This window comes from Orycteropus afer, unplaced genomic scaffold, assembly GCF_000298275.1.
Source record: "Orycteropus afer afer isolate SDZICR_OR568_19922 unplaced genomic scaffold, OryAfe1.0 scaffold00310, whole genome shotgun sequence".
In the NCBI taxonomy this organism is placed as follows: Eukaryota; Metazoa; Chordata; class Mammalia; order Tubulidentata; family Orycteropodidae; genus Orycteropus; species Orycteropus afer.
The window spans coordinates 1,653,352-1,660,733 of record NW_006921897.1 but is presented as its reverse complement, the minus strand read 5'-3'; positions in this window follow the sequence as shown (position 1 = coordinate 1,660,733).

The following is a 7,382-nucleotide window of genomic DNA, read 5'->3' as shown; positions in this document are numbered from 1 at the left end:
CGGAAGGAAGGTTGGGCAATCCTACTTCCGTAGTGATACTGCCTCGGAAACCCAAGGAGGGGTCGCTATGAGTCGGGGCCGACTCGATGGCAAACAACAACAACAACATTTTTGGAACTGGGATAACAGCAGCCCCACAAGATGTAGAGATTAAATTTGCTCCGATGAAGGACAGCATTTCATTCTGTTAGACGTAAAGTTGATATGAGTGGGAATTGCCTCAATGGCAGCTAACAAAAGGCCTATCCCCAAGCTTTACTGTGCTAAGTGGTCAACTATGCACGCACAAAGTAGCTGTCATTCCACCAGCCTAGAATCTGTGTACTTCAGGATTTCTGAAGCGAACCTCCCCTGCCCTGACTCTTTAGGTGGTGCAGACAAGACTGCCAGCAACCCCACCTACTCCCGCCCAGCCTTGCTGCAGAGTACGAAGGTGACCCAGAAGTAGTCCATCAGTGTATTCTGTCCCTCTGGGCACTGTGACAGGTTTAGGCCAAAGAGACAAGTTTGGAACAATGAGACGCAATCCCAGGACTTTCTAGAACTATCAGAAGAAGAAACTCTCTTCACAGGGAATGTTAGCTGTAATGGTGAGATAAGCCTAGAGCTGCAGAGAGAGCCTGCCTGAGGAGGAAGTCAAGACAAATAAGAGCAGAGCTGACTTCTAGATAGACACAAATTCCTAATGACGTGTGGACACCTGGATCCAGTCACGCCTGAAAAACCAGAGACTGTAAGGAGGTTTCTGCTTTGTCGCCCAATAAATTCTGGTTTGTGCTTCAATCAGCCTGAAGTTGGCTTTCCATTGTTTGTAGCTAAAAGGATGCTGGCATAATGGCTAATGTACTACATAAAAAAGCAAAGCCAACCCAATGCCACTGAGTTGATTCCAACTCATAGTGACCCTTTAGGACAGAGTAGAACTGACCCCTAGGGTTTCCAAGGCTGTGAGTCTTTATGGAAGCAGACTGCCTCATCTTTCTCCCTCAGAGTGGCTGGTGGATTGGCACCACCAACCATTTGGTTAGCAGCTCAATTGTTTAACCACAGCGCCACTAGAGCTCCTAATGTAACATCATCTCATTTAATTCTAAATCGGCATCTTGGAAACTTCTATATGTATGTATAAACCCAGAAAACCTGTGGAGTACAGGCCCCAGCAATTAATGAACTAACTGATCTGACTTAATGTTTACACTTTCTCAGGTAATTCCTTAAAAATCTTATTTTCATTTTTAAAAATATCTACTTGTTGCCATTTTAAAGATCAAAGCTTTGTTTTCCAAGGAACACATTATTTCAGAAGCAACTATCTTGTGTTGTTTCTTGTTTGTTTAAGGAAGTGGCTGTTCAAACTTTGTTCTGCTGTTTAAAAGCTTTGAGAATATTTCCAATGCAATATTTATAGTGGTGCAAGAAATACTACTGTAAATATTGGCAGTTCTTTTATGAAATATTTTGATACTTGGTCAGACTATGAGAATATACTGTTGTTGTTGTCATTGTTAGGTGCCGTCGAGTCATCTCCGACTCATAGAGACCGTATGCACAGCAGAACCAAACACTGCCCAGTCTTGAGCCAGCTCCATGATTTTGCTGTACTTGAGCCCATTGCCGCTGCCACCATGTCAATCCATCTCGTTGAGGGCCTTCCCCTCTTTGGTTGACCTTCCACCTTACCAAGCATGACATCCTTCTCCAGGGAATGGTCCCTTCTGACAACATGACCAAGTAGGTCAGATGAACTCTGGCCATTCTTGCTTCCAAGGAGCATTCCAGCTGCACTTCCTCCAGGACAGATCTGTTAGTTCTTTTAGCAGTCCATGGTACTTTCAGCATTCTTCGCCAGCACCACAACTCAAAAGCATCAACTCTTCTTTGGTCTTCCTTATTCATTGTCCAGCTCTCACCTGCATAAGAGGCAATTGAAAATACCGTGGCTTGTGTCAGGCGGACCCTAGTCCTCAAGAAATTATATATTAAATATATTGGCCATGACCAATTCTGGGTTACCCAGGAGGCTGAGCATGTTTTCTAAGTTTCCTGGTTATCTATCTGATCTGTCAGAGTCTGTTGATGCCCTTGGTCGGCTTTCAGTAGTCTCCAAGGAAGTCAACTTAGAATGGAGTATGAGTGTTTAAAAAAAGGGGGGAGAAGGGAATTGTGATGGGAGATGATGTGAGGAGAGGAATGGGGGCCGGCAGGAGGTTCCCAGGTCCAACACCAGGCCTTCCTCTTGAACCTGACCACCTCCTTTCCCCTAGGCTGGGTTCTTCTGCTTCCCTCTCCTCTTTTCCAACCAGGACCCAATCTCTAGGACTGGATTCTCCTAGGACTGGATCCCTCCTCCACTATGGCTCTCACTCATCCTATCCAGAGGCACTTGAGCCAGAAGGGCAGAATACCCTCATCTGAGCTTTCCCGTGAGGAACAGCATGCAATAATTTTAGGTAGAAGATGGTAACCATATCTCAATTTTTAATAAATACTGACCTTTTGGTATGACTTGAAAGACCCTTGCAGGTAGAGGATGATTCCACCACCATTCCCAGCACTGAGACCAAGCCAGGGAGCCAGAGGCCTAGGGTTCAGCTAAAACCTGGACAGCCTATAATACTAGGGCTAAATCTGAGCCACTTTCTCCGTCCCTGTTGCTATTGCAGACTACTTCCAAGCCACCGTAGTTCTTTAGGGCGTAAAGAAGGATACTCCTCCCGGCACCTTCTCCCTAATGTTTAACTAAGGCTGTTCCATGTCCAAATTGGCCTAAGTGGTTGGAAATGACAGATGGAACATGCCATTTATTTCTTCTCTCTTCTAAGAGGTTGTTATTTCTGCTGTATGTGTGTGTGTGTTTTAATATCTAAATCCACAAAATAAAGAGATAGGAAAGGAGGAGAGATTTCAACACAATTTGGAAGGTCCAAAGTGGATAAAGGCATGATTAAGTGTTGAGAAAGCTCCAGCCTGGGCATGATGTGGGGAGACTCACAGAAAGAAATAGGAACCAATGAGGGCCAATATGGCGGGCCGAATCCTCTAAGTCTTGGGATTTGAAGACACCATGTTCTGTGAAGAGCAGGAGTAAGACTTGGGTCTAAAAACAGGGAGTGTCATTGAAAAACTATGTGTGGAAAAGTCTCCACTGGCTCTCCATCCCCAGTCCCACCCCACCCCCACCTTACAGAAGGATCACTTCCAGAGATTTCTTCTCTAGGGAAACTGGAGGGCCTCAGAAAAAAATATCCCAAATTCTGGTATTTAGGGGTCTCCCATCATATGACTCTAGTGCTCATCTACCCCCTACCAAAGAAAAGCTTGTAAGTTGGCTTTGCAATGAGCCTCCAATCAACTTTTCTGGACCTCACTCAGAAATATGAACAGGCAGGCAAAGACCACCAAATATTTGAGTTGAAGTCATTCTGATGGTCAGTTTTGTGTGTCAACTTGGCTAGGCGCCAGTACCCAATTATTTAATAAAACACTAATCTAGCTGTTGCTGTGAAGGTGTTTTGTAGATGTGGTTTTGTAGATCTATAATCGGTTCACTTTAAGAAAAGGAGATTATCCTCAATAATGTGAGTATCATCCAATCAGTTGAAGGCCTTACAAGCAAAACTGAGATTTCCCTGAAGAGTAAGAAATTCACCCGTGTGACTGCAGCATCAGCTTCTGCCTAAGAGTTTCCAGTCTGCTCTTCCTGATATCCTGCCCTACTTGCCAGACCCCACACTGAGTCAAGCAATTCCCTTTACATCAATCTGTCTTCATATATATTTGTTGTTTTTGTTGTTGTTAGCTACCATTGAGTTGGCTCCAACTCATGGTGACCCCATGCACAATGGAGCAAAATGCTACCTGGTCCTGAGCCAGCCCCATACGTGTAGATTGTACCATTGTGATCCTTAGTGTCTTCATTGGTTGCTTTTTGGTAATAGATAGCCAAGCCTTTCTTCCTAGTCCATCTTAGTCTGGAAACTCCACTGAAGACTGTTCAGTAACTTGTTGTTGTTATGTGCCATCGAGTCAGACTCGACTCATAGCGACCCCTCCTTGGGTTTCTGAGGTGGTATCACTATGGAAGTAGATTGCCCAACCTTCCTTCTGAGGAGTTCAGTATCATAGCAACAAAACAGCCTCCCCTGGTGGACGGGTGTGGGGTGTACATAAGGTGCACTGGCCAGGAATTGAATCTGGGTCACATTCTACCACCGAACCACCAATGTCTGCCATCTGTATCCATATCCTACTGGTTCTGTTGTTCTGGCAGACAAGCAGAATGCAAAGAGAGACCAAAATAAACACTAAAACTGATCTGGCCCCTGGCAACACCACCAAACTCACACCCTCGCCCCCTCTTCCTTGTGCACTTGGCTCCAGCCACCTTAGCTTTCTTGCTGTTCCTGAGGCGCACCAGGCTTGTCTTCTGCTCAGAGCCCCTAACCCCGGGGCTGCCTCCCACAGCAGTGGTTTACCTGGCCTGCTCCGCCACTGTTAGGTTCCTGCTCAGCAGAGACGCCTTCCCAGACCACACTACTTCAAACAGATAGCCTGTACTCCCACATGCTCCATCCCACAACCCTGATTTTTCTCATTCATAGCAATAATCACTTCCTTAAGTTATACATTTGTACATTTAGTAGTTTATTGCCTGAGTCCCCCCCTACTTGCACGGAAGCCCCAGGACGGGACTTCTTGTGTCATGTTTACTGTTCTATCATCGTTACTTCACAGTGCCTGATGCTTCATTATTTAAAGAATTAATATATGGCCAAGTGTGGACAGGAGAGTTAACATATTTGAAGAGTTAATACAGTGAAGCCTGAGAGCCAGAACTCAATGGGACTGCTTGGTTTTTCTCAGTCTCCAAAGTTGTCCGCCTTTGACATATTCAATCTGACCACTTTTCTATTGCTTTCTATTAGTGGAAGGTATTTGAGCTTTCCCTTCTCTGACGAGCTTCTGCCTCACACAGATTTCAGCTTTTGCAGGTTTCACTGTATATAGACAGAAAACAACCTGAAGGAAGAAAGCCTAATTGAGGGAGTAGAGCACTTGGAAACAATGCTAATCAGTCGTACAGTGAAATACTCTAGTTGTTATTATAACCCAGAAACAATGATAGAATATGATGAGGAACAAGATGATCAAGAAAAGGAGCTCTTAGAGCTTAACATAATGGACAAAATGGTTTCAAAATCCCTAGAAGGGTGGTTGTAATGCTGAATTGGGAAGAGGTGCAGCATTAGTTCTCACAAGCTGGTCTGAGCCGGTTCCAGCACAGCAATGACACATGCCAAAAAAAAAAAAAAAAATGACACATGCCAAAAGCTGATGTGATGGAAGCTGTGAGCTCAGCGCCCCCTTCAGGGATGAGGGATGTAGTCTCCTACTTGCTGAGAATGCTGCCAGAAAGAAATCATCAAATGTCAGCCCTCGTCAGGGATTGCCTCAACTGAAAAGAGCCATCTAGCCCAAGGTCATAGCCCCTTCCAAGGGCAGTCCCCATCCAATGGCTGAACAACAAGGGTGTCAAGGCCCAGCTCCCTTAGGCCAAACTGGGACCACTCTGAGGAGTTATCCCACCTACAGAACTTCTGCATGGTCAGAAGAGGCTTCTGTTGGGATTGCTTTACAACCTGGCTTCTTCCTCTGCCCAATCCTTCTTCCTTCTCTTCCACCCCCTTCCCCAGGAGTTAATCCCAGGAAAATGCCTTAATAAACCTCATGTATGTATTTTCTTTCTAAAGTCAAGAGTTGAGGTCTACATCATGGATGTAGAAATCTTGATGATAGAAAGGAGAGGTGAAATAGTCATTCTGGAGTGGAAAGTTGAATTTCTAGAAAAGTATAATGGAACTGTGTGACAGAAAAGGTATGAGAAAGAGAAAACCAATTCAGGTGGTCCAATATCCCACATGAGTCCAAGAAAGAAAGAACAGAGGAGATGAGGCAGGGACATTTTCAAAGAATTAATAGAGAGAATAGAAGATTTTTTTCTAGGACTGAAAAACATGAATTTGTATTACAAGTGTCCATCTGATGCAAAATGAGATGAATTTTTTAAAAAAATAACCATCCTGAAACACATCTTCATGAATTTTCAAGGACACCAGAGATATTAAAGGTATTAGGTTCTTGAAAGCATTTCCAGAGAGAGAAATATAAATTGCTTACAAAGGAATAAGAATCAAAAATGGAATTGAACTTCTGAACAGCAATACTAGATTCTAGAAACCAATGGAGAAATAGATTAAAAATTGTAAGGGAAAACATTTTTCAACCTAGAATATTATATTGAGCCAAACGCTCAAATAAATACATAGATAGACTAAAAACATCTTCACACATGCAAATACTAAGCAAAAAGTTGATCACCCATAAACAAGTGAATGCATTCCAACAAAATGAAGGAGTGAATTAATAAAGAGGAAGAAAAGGAATCTAAGAAACAATGATCCAATTCAGGAGCACAGACAAAGAAAATTCCCGAAAGAGATGTGCAGTAGACCCCGAGAACAATCAGCCCAGATAGAGGAACTACTGAGGTCTCTTAAGAGACAGGTGCTTCCCGTTCTTTTGACTTCCATCCTGTCCTGTCAGTGAGCCTTCTTCAGGGCATATCAGAGAAAGGAGGAGTTGGAGTTGAAATCTCTAACCCTCCCTTCTTTGGAGGCCTTTAGACTCTTCCTATGTATATGCCCACTCCTTTCTCAGACACTTTCTACTTCCACAAATCAATACTAAAAACAAAAATAAAAGATAAAGTTTTGCCTCATTAGATAACCTTCTCAACAAAATAGATATGCCACCATATTCTTTTAGAAGTGCCCTCAAGACCTTCCATTTTTCTTTGCTTTCCAAGTCTATGCTCTTGGTCCTCCAGCCATCTTCTGGGGACCAAAGTAGTTTCCAAGAATTTTGGTTCTGGAAAAATCATGTATTATGAAACCAACAGAAATAATGGGAAGTTCTTTTCCCCAGTTCAAGATATGATGTTCATATTGACAAGCCAATCTTGTGTAAATTCAGGTCACATGAGGCAGTTTCTCATGCACTGATTACCCTGAACCCCACAGTGACCTCACCAAGGAACAGCCATCCAATGAGGCCCAGTCCCAAATACTCAGTTGACCATATCCATTAGACACCACTAATCCAAGTTTACTATTGGTGAGATTCAAATGCACAACCAGGACATTCCCACTTCCTTTTCTTTGAGGTCCCTAATTACTATAGGGTTTGAGCATTAGGACTGAATATTTGGCTCTCTCTGGTAGCACAGTGCCTAAGGCATTTGACTGCTAACCAGAAGGCTGGCGGTTCAAACCCACCAGCTACTCCTCGGAAGGAAGGTTGGGCAATCTACTTCCGTAGTGATA